This window comes from Nothobranchius furzeri, chromosome 1 (genome assembly GCF_043380555.1).
Source record: "Nothobranchius furzeri strain GRZ-AD chromosome 1, NfurGRZ-RIMD1, whole genome shotgun sequence".
Classification (NCBI taxonomy): Eukaryota; Metazoa; Chordata; class Actinopteri; order Cyprinodontiformes; family Nothobranchiidae; genus Nothobranchius; species Nothobranchius furzeri.
In genome coordinates, this window is record NC_091741.1 from 109,079,414 (window position 1) to 109,089,099 (window position 9,686).

At 45.0% G+C, this 9,686-nt stretch overlaps 1 long non-coding RNA gene across 1 annotated transcript; it reads right to left on the bottom strand.

Annotated features, from left to right (window-relative positions):
- Positions 1–2,074: 2,074 nt before the first annotated feature.
- Positions 2,075–4,854, bottom strand: LOC107387685 (uncharacterized). Its single transcript, XR_001573237.3, has 5 exons — positions 4,766–4,854; positions 3,192–3,306; positions 2,805–2,876; positions 2,616–2,730; positions 2,075–2,167 (listed from the first exon to the last, which is right to left on the bottom strand). It is a non-coding gene; the product is annotated as an uncharacterized lncRNA (long non-coding RNA).
- Positions 4,855–9,686: the final 4,832 nt, after the last annotated feature.

Sequence of the window (9,686 nt, forward strand, 5' to 3'; positions counted from 1 at the left end):
TCTCTTGTTCGCTCATCCTTCTTCCATCTCAGGAACATTGCTAAGCTGAGTCCCATTCTGTCCCGCTCTGAACTTGAGACAGTTCTCCACACCTTCATCTCCTCACGCTTAGACTACTGTAACTCTTCACGTGTCTGAGCAGAACCTCCCTGAACCGTCTACAGGTGGTTCAGAACGCCTGAGTTTTAGTGATGTGTCGGTCGCGAACGAGCCGGCTCTTTGAAGTGAACGACGGGAGCCGGCTCGTCATTGGGAGCCGTCCCCTCCCCCCTGCCCTCTTGCTTTGGTGAAAGCTACAGGTGATTGGTCAACATGTGTAACTGCGTGTCCAGACTGTCCACACACAGAGCAGTAAGGGCGGGGAAGAGGGAGGATAAGACTCAGACACACAGCAGAGCACATGCAGGTGGAGGGAGACGAGAGGGAAAGAGGAAAAAGGTGAGCGAGAGAAAGGAGAGTGTAACGAAGACTGTGACAAAATGAGCGCCAGCAGTCGGAAAGTGGAGATTTCTTAAAGTGTTCAGTTATTAAATCCATAGAAATGATATTTGATATATAGCATTTTTTACATAAGTAAATAATTTTACATTATTTTGGTTATAAATTAACTCTACCTAACAGAAAATCTGAGGAGCCACTTGGGAGCCGAAAGAGCCGGCTCTTTTTGGTGAGCTGAGCCAAACGGAATTCCCATCACTACTGTTCGTCTTCTGACCAAGTCACACACCCACATCACCCCGCTTCTCCTCCAGCTGCCAGTCAACTTCAGGGTTCATTTCAAGATCCTGGTTCTGGTCTATAGGGCCTTACGTGGACAAGCACCGTCTTACATTGGTGATCTTCTCAGTCCCCATATCCCCAGCAGGTCCCTGAGGTCCAGTGACCAAAGCCTACTGGTTGTGCAGCACACCAGGCTAAAGGTCAAAGGTGACAGATCATTTGCTGCTGTGGCCCCAGCCTCTGGAACTTTCTCCCCGAGATCAGTGGTCTCCTTTAAACTCACCTGTTCAGGCTTTGGTGGAACCTTCACCACCCTCCTTATTCTGCTCTACCAATCCCGCCTTTGCAGGGATCCACAGAATTTCCTCTATTTTCTCTTAACATTTTTTGATCCCAATTTTTATTTTGGTCATTTCTAACAAAATTCTTCATATTTTTTAATGTTATGTTTCTGTGAAGCACCTCATGATTGATATCTAGTGACTCATGAAAGATAGTTTTCTTTCTTAGCAGCATTGCAACTATTGAACAGCGGCTTGCTGCAGTTACGCTATGTAGCTTGTAGTGACTATCAAGTCCCACTTTTAGTCACTCTTGGGTGCGGGTGGAGGCAATGACTCGCTTCAACAATATTGTCCAGGCAGAAAGCGGGTTTGGGTTTATTGTCCCATTTATGAATATGTTGACGATCACAAGCTGAGTCCAGAATGGCTATTTCTTGTCCAGGTTTATGTAAATGATGAAAGTTATAACGGCATATTAGAAGTGGCATATGAAACCAAATGAAGCGGTAAAAACCGTGTGACCTCCCGTCACCCACAAAACGCCAATGCACTGCCACCTCAACACCTTTATAGGCTCTGCAGTGCCACCAGTGGTCAAAGGAAATACAAACCATAGTGCAATAAACTGAAATGTACATAAATCATTATCAAAATAAACTTAGATCATAATCTAATCTAAACCAAAACAATAATGGCTCCTACGTAGCTAAATAAAGTCTGAAAGGTTCTTAAATATTTAATCTTTATCATGTTATCTCAGTCCAACAGCTCTGACCAGAACCAAAACTGGATCTGACCGGTCTCTTTACTACAGAAACTCATCTACAGCAACCCTGAAGAGATGGTCCTTCTCCAGAGTGCAGTGTGTGGGGAGCTGCGGCAGGTTAGGTGTACCCACATCTCATCCTGCACCAGCTGTTCCTGTTCTGTTCAAAAACTACTTTAGTTCAACAAGCTGCTCCTCCTACATCAGACCATCACTGACAGAACCAGAACCTGCTCACCGGTTCCAGATGAGAAACCAGAACCAGACCTCATTTGGATAGGAAAAAAAAACATTAACCAAGTCAGCCAGTTTCAGAGGTTTTAATGATCTTCATACAAGTTTCAGTAGAACATCCGACCTGGTCACATGGTGTAGGAGGTCCCAGGGTCCGAGTGGCCTGTCACAGACACAAGTGTTAGAAGCTACTACAACAGATGACTCGGCGTGTTCCAGGTCTTCAGTCAGGTTTTGGTAACTGGTTCTACGTCAACCTGTGCCAAAGTCCCGAGTTTCTGTTCCAATCGCATGATTCCACAGCAGAGGGGCGGAGTCTGCCATGGCAGTACATGATTGGGTCTAATGTAAGTCCAGGTTTTAACCCCACTTTCTAAAGGTTCTGTCACCAGCTGACTGGGTCCAACCCCTCAGAACCGGGAGGCAGCTAAAGCAGGGATAACCAATCCTGGTCCCAGTCCGCTACCCAGTGTGTGTTAGTTGTTTCTCTGCTCAATCAGGAGCGTGGATCACAGAAATTAAAACGTGCTGGATAGAGGACTTCCAGGACCAGTTTTCCCTGACACAGAAAAAGCCCAGAGGGTAGAGAACCTGGACCTGTAGGTCCTCACCTGAGGCCAGTCTGTAGCCGGACTTCCAGAAGGTTCCAACTTGTGCAGGTCAGCTTCTCTCCATGCTGCTGAGATGTCAGGACCTCAGAACACCACACCTGATGCCACACTCAGTCTGGAGATCAGCACAAGTTAGTCGAAGGCAGCAGCACCAACTTCAAACCTGGCCCTACAGTCTGATGGACCCACCTTCCTGTCTGGAGCTCAGGAGACTCGACAAGGAACCCCGTAGCCCCCAGACTCATCCTCGGGGGGGGGAAACTATCCAGAAAAACAGAAATCATTTAACCAGACATCCTGAAGGTTGAATGGAGCAGCAGAAAGCAGTCAGGTTGTCTCCAGAACAAATGTGATGTGCGGCCCTGTACTAGGCCCGCCCTGGGTTTGGACCAGAACAGGCCACTCTCACTGGGCCACCCTCTGCAACAGCTCAGCAGCAGCAGCGCTCTAAAACAGGAGCTGTGCTGCTGAGGCGACGAGCAGACTTCCTGTCCCAGCTCAGTAACACTGGAGCAGACACAGAGCCTGTCAGCTGACTAGGAGCTGGGGTGGGGGTGGTCACTGATCAGTACTTACCAGGTTCAGGATCCATCCCAGGACCTAGGACCTGGCATCATCCACCCCAGGGCCCAGCATCATCCACCCCAGGGCCCAACATCGACCTCAGGACCCGGCATCATCCACCCCAGGGCTGAGTGACAGACCAGATGGATTAAATGTAGTTTTTACTTTGGAGCGTGAACATTTCTATACAAACATGACACATTTAGTGTGATCCATTGATTCAGTTTAAACAAACTCTCAAGATACTTGGACCATAGAGTAATGTTTGATCTTTTGCAATTCAATCGGGACGTGTGCGGCAGCTACACAGCATTTAAACAGCAGGACTTCATGTTCCCGGTGCCAGCGGCAAATTAGTAAAAACAAAGTAAACGTTTACAAGAGAAAAACAGAAAAAATACCTGGTTGAAAATGTCTATTTTAAAAAAACTGCTAGAGGAGTCACACAGATTAAGTAAAACTGAACTGAACCTTGATTTTGCAAACTTTATATTCAAATTGAAGTCATCCATCCATCTTCAGCTGCTTATCCAGAATCAGGTCGTGGGGGCAGCAGCCTAAGCGGAGTCACTCCAGAGGTGTGAACAAGTCACTGCTTTGCAAGTCACAAGTCTTTCCAGTCAAGTCCAAGTAAAAGATCTGGAAGTCCAAGTCCTTAACTTTAAATTATCAAGTCATAATCAAGTCACCTGTCCCAACTTTAATGACAATAAATTCCAGCAATAAGCTTCATTTATTTGCTCAAACAAGCAGAAACTGAACCTGGAAGTGCTGCAGCATTTAGCACATCATCAAACCCAGAACGAAGAATGATTTATGTCCATGTCGTGCCTATTAAATATGCTCAAGTCAACAGTTGCAAGTCGATTCAAGTCGCAAATCATTGGCGTTAAGTCTGAGTCAAGTCGTAAGTATTAATAGATTTTATCAAGTCATTAATGACTTGAGTCCACACCTCTGAGGCACTCACCCTTTACTAAATAAACCAACTTGAAAGCTGAAGGCAAGTTCAGCATGAGTTTGGCGCAGTGTTCAGGAACAAAGGAGTTCCTAGTTGAGATGATCCAGGGAGACGCCAGCAGGAGAGCGGACATGGTCTCACTAGAACTACAATGCTTGTGATGATGGAGGTGGTTAGCATTAGCTTTAAGGGGCAGTATTTGACTCCATGTTGCTCTTGTGTGGCTCACGTTAACGCCACATGACCCACCATCCAGAGACCTAACCTAGCCGTTCGCTTCTCAGGCCCGCGTGACCGTTTCACTGAACCGGGGCTGCTCAAGAAGCGCAATTTAAAACTTTTATATAATTTTCGTAGCATCAAAGCCTTTATACCGTTTTTGTTTTAATCTTAGGTTATTTTGTGGAGAACATCCGGGTTCCACAGATCTCCACACGTTCACCTGAACACGCTTCACCAGAGCCTCGGGTTCTCCTAACAGAGACCCGCCTACCGCTACACCCGCGTGTCCGTCCCTAACGCCTGGAAGAGCGAGTTAACCTGGGTTAGGTTAGTTAACCCTGGTTAGTTAGTTAGTTAGTTAGTTAGTTAGTTAGTTAGTTAGTTAGTTAACTCGACCTCTCACCTAAACAGCTTAAGCTCCACCAGCCGGAAAGACCTGAAAACGCACCGCGGCGCTTTATAAACTGTAGCCGCGGTGGCTGATGGGAAATTGAAACGCTTACAAAGATCGTTGTGGGAACAGATGCCCCACTATCGGTTTTAGCCCGAACGCTTCATACTTTTGGTTCTCTGCTTGCTTTCACCCCCGAGGCTTTATGATGCCAAAGATGTAAGGATTTATCTTGGTAATTTATTTTAATAAGGAATTAGATATTTAATTGTCAGAAAAAGCTGAAATTAGTGGTACCTTTTTATTTTCCGATTCCAGTTCATTTAAAAAATATTTCAGTCCATGAGCATCTTATGTTCTGCTTTAATTATGTAGTGAGTCCAGCTGTTTCAACGTTGTTGGTGACTTTTGAAACCTTTATTTGACTTGTGAAAGTTCAGAAACGACCACTTTCTTTATCTAACCTCTTTGAACTTTCACAAATCAGAGCATTTCACATAAATAAATCACAGCTGGGATTGAACCTGCCACCTGCGATAAGAGTCCACAGCCAGGTGACATGCCTTTAGGTCACATGATTCTGGGGTCAAACAATCACTTTAGATAATGGAGGTGACAAAACTTCTGGTGATTAACGGAGCTCTGTGCACCATCTTGAGAACTCTATTATTTCGTAAGTGTGCGTGCACGGGGAGGTGTTAACAGTCAGGTGATTTATTTAGGACTTCTTTTTGTGGGACCGTAGATGCGCCAGACTCACACCAGGGTTAGGGGACACTAGGACCAGCAGCCTGAAGGACACAAGGCAGGAAAGATCCATGATTTCATGTTAGTTTTCTGACCCGACAGCTGAAAACCAGACTCATCAGACCAGGAAAGGTTTTCTCAGTCTCTTCTGGATCAGTTCTGATCATCCTGTGTGAATGAAGTCTCAGTTTCCTGTTGGTCTTCTGCTGCTTTGCCTTCAAAACAATCCTCCCAGACCTCCTCCAATCCAAACTGTCCCAGATGAACGTGCCCGACCCCATCTGCAGGTAGATCTCTGACTTCCTGACAGACAGGAAGCAGCAAGTCAGACTGGGGAAGAATCTCTTTGACCCGCAGACCATCAGCGCCGGTTCCCCTCAGGGCTGTGTTCTCTCCCCTCTGCTCTTCTCCCTGTACACTCACAGCTGCACCTCCAACAGCCAGTCTGTCAAGCTTATCAAGTTTGCAGACGACACCACCGTCATCGGACTCGTCTCTGACGGGGATGAGTCTGCCTACTGAACGGAGGTGGAACGGCTGGTGTCCTGGTGCAGCCACAACAACATGGTGCTCAACACCCAGAAGACAGCGGAGGTTGCTGTGGACTTTAGGAACCAGTCAACAAAAAATGTTTTAAGCTAGTTTTCCAGATTTGCCACGGCACCTTTAATATAATGGAACAGACACTGGATCCTCTAGTGAGAGAAGCAGCAGCATCAACCGTGATGCTCTCACTGAGGAGCCATGCTGGGTTTGTACCTAAACTGGTTATAACCTCTCCAGTGTTATTAAGTGTTGTTTGTTTTGATATGTGGACGAGTGTTAATAACACAAACAAGGAGGAAGCTGAAGAACGCCCTACAGCGTCCTGAGACGAACAATGGGTCTGTCATGTGCGTCACGGCTCAGTGAGTCATTCATACGCAGAAACTTCACAATGTGAGTTCCATTGACGTAAGCATGTAGGTCAGAGCAGGATGCACACACAAAAACCTGTTTGTTCCTTTAGACGAGTTTCACATTTGAGTTCATTGACTTGGATCTTGTTTTTAATCAGGTTGTTTTCTGCTGCGGACCACATTTGATCAGATTTACAAGAACTTTGCTTTCAATCGCCCAAAACTTAATTCTGATTAATTGCAGGAGTTTCTTAGTTCACTCTTGGTTAACCACAAGTTAATCACATGTGGCAGTGTGAGCGTCCTGGCACAGTGTCCCGATTGATCATGCGTCCTGGCTGCTTGGCCAAGGAGTCGTCCCTTTGGCTGACTGGTTAGTACGTATGACTCTCACCCGGGAGTCTGGGGTTCGGACCCCGCCCGGGCCCTCGCTTCTCCACCTTGCTACATACAGATAAATGTAGTGTACCAAGCTTGGGGTGACGGTAGCGCCTGCCCAGCAAGTGGAGGGTTGCAGGTTTGAGCTCCATCTTTTGCAGTCGTTGTGTCCTTGGCATGGACGTAATTTTCACTTTAGAAGTGTGTGTGTGTGTGTGTGGGGGGGGGGGGGGGGTATCTTTACAGTATGCTCTAATGGGAAACAGGCTTCAAAACAAACGGTTGTTTTCCGCTTGGTCCTAGAGAATCAGAATAGGTTTATTGCCATTGTCAGTGAACAAACAATTCACAAACTAGGAACTTGCATCGGTACTAATGTGCTACATAGAACATGAATAATAAGATTAAAAATAGAATAAAATATAATAAAATAAAAAAACTAGAATAAAACTTTCAGCTATAAGAGCTCAACCAGTGTCAATTTAATATAGCGTAATGTTGTTTTTGGATGGTAAAAAGTGCAGGGGTCAAAAGTTGCCTTTGGAAAAAGTGAGGGGTCCATGGTCCTTGGGCAAGACACTTAACTCACCTTGCCAGCTGGTGGTGGTCAGAGGGACCAGTGGCGCAGCCTCGCCTCCATCAGCGTACCCCAGGGCAGCTGTGGCTACATTGTAGTTAACCACCACCAGCATGTGATTGAGTGTTTATTTTGTAAAGCGCTTTGGGGGGTTGTAGAACCCTAGAAGGCGCTATATCCATATTTACCCGTTTCTAACGCTTTTATAAGCGGTGTTTGTTGTTGCAGCAGTCCAAAACAGACCAGAACATTCTACATTCTCGTGTTTTTCTGGTTCACTTGCTAACACCACAGGATGTCTTTACTCGCGCAAGAGGCAGTGACTTCCTCTCACATCACCTTTACGCACTCGGCTTACACAATGAACCATTGGGATAAAAAATTATTCGTATTGAGGCATCGTTCTAATCCGTGAATTACGGGATTACACTGGTCTAGTTTTGGCCTCTGTTGGGGATTTAGGGCCATGATTGCTGTTGGGTTAGAATCAGGCGTTTGTTCTGGTTTCATTGGTCTGATTCTGCCCAGTGGAAACAGCTGGAAGAGGCAGTTACCGGGAGGGGGGTGAATCCTCCAGTGAGATCAGAGGCAGGTGGAGTAGCCAAGAGTTGTACTCACGTTTGTTTTTCTGGCATCGCCAGGGCCGTATCAAGATGGCAGAGACCCCTGGGCACAAAGTGTGCAAGGGTCCCCATATACACACACACACACTTGTGGGCATCGGTCACTGACTTTAGTGACTGCATTATGTCTAACAACACTGTTCAATTTCTAACCTAAACTATAACTACCTCTAAAAACAAGTACAAGGTTTTTGGTGTTGGGGCCGCGCCAGATGTTCCCACGTTACAAGCTAAATGTGAAAAAATCTCCCCAAATGTAGTACAAAGTACACAGAAACAGGCAATGGATGAGCTTTTACCAACTATACTGGATTTACACATTTTTGTAAAACTATACCTTATCTGGGGGCGAAGCCACTACACACCTCACTAACCTAAACACATGGTACTCCGATGCATCTGCAGCGGGACACAGGGCTATAATTTAAACCGGTTCATCTTAATTTCCTATCTCTCAGAGCCCTTTCGATCTTCCCAGGTCTCTGAAGCTTTCCCGACCATCACATTCAGGGGCGATTCTAGGTTCAGAGGTTTAGCGCTGAGCAGAACTCCCAGCCAACAATATAAATTTCACTGTTTTGTACATTTTAACACAATTTCATTCCCATATTTGTGAAGGAAGACTTTTTTACACAAATCAGAAACGATGATTAATGGATTCTGCCGTCAGTGTAGAATAATCTGGTCCAGGTTTGAAAAGTCTGGGTCAGTTGCCTTTTTTCCTTGTGTCCAAGATACCCCCCCCATTAGCAATCATTAATTTCAAACTTCTAATATCGGTATTTAGATTTTGTCATTTTTACAAACAACCTTGGTATCGTCACAGATGGTCAGACTCCAGGTTGGTAACCACCATACCAGCAGATTGCTCAGAGTGGGAAAACTGGTTGGAACAGCCCTTTCTGAACCAAAAACCAGAAATAGGAACCAACTTCAGCATCCATGGCACTGAAAGTACCAGTAATATTTTAGATCTACTTGTGGTTATTTTAAACATCCCATAGAAAAAACACCTATGCTCTTTCTGAAAAGCCCCTTTTCTTCTTTATTTTAAAGCTTAATAAAAAAATATTTTAAATCAAAAGCGTATAATTTGAGCCCATGGACATTTGTCCAGTATACACGTCCATGGTCTGGGAAGGTGAGCAGGATCAAACCATTTTTGAGTCAGGGGAGGTTTGCAGTATTTATGTTGGTAAAATAACATGATTTTTTTTATAATTACATTTAAAATTAGCACAAACAGTGAAAATAAATGAGAAATTGCTTTTAGTGGTGCTATGATTAAATGTAGGGGTACCTGAACGAATAAATTCAATGTAAAAATTAACATAAGTGTTAAATAATTTGATAATACTGCATACCTGTAATACTGCAGCATCGGATCACAGCCGAGGTCTGGAGTCACATATTTACTTCAAGATAAATGTGAAAACCACAATGTGGGCTCCCGGAAACAAACTGGGGTTTTTAAAACAAATACACGAAAATGACATCTAGTTGGAATGAAAACTGCTCTTATAAAAATCCTTAACACTCCAGGAGATTTCAACAAATGTTCAGCAACGTGTGTGTGTCGTTTATGAGGTCAACTTGGATTAGAAACAGCTTTTGTATGATGCTCCTGCCTGAGGCAGGTTTAAGTTGTAGTATAGCTCAGGGTGAGTGATGCACCTTACCGAAGAACAGATCAGAGCAACAAGATCAAA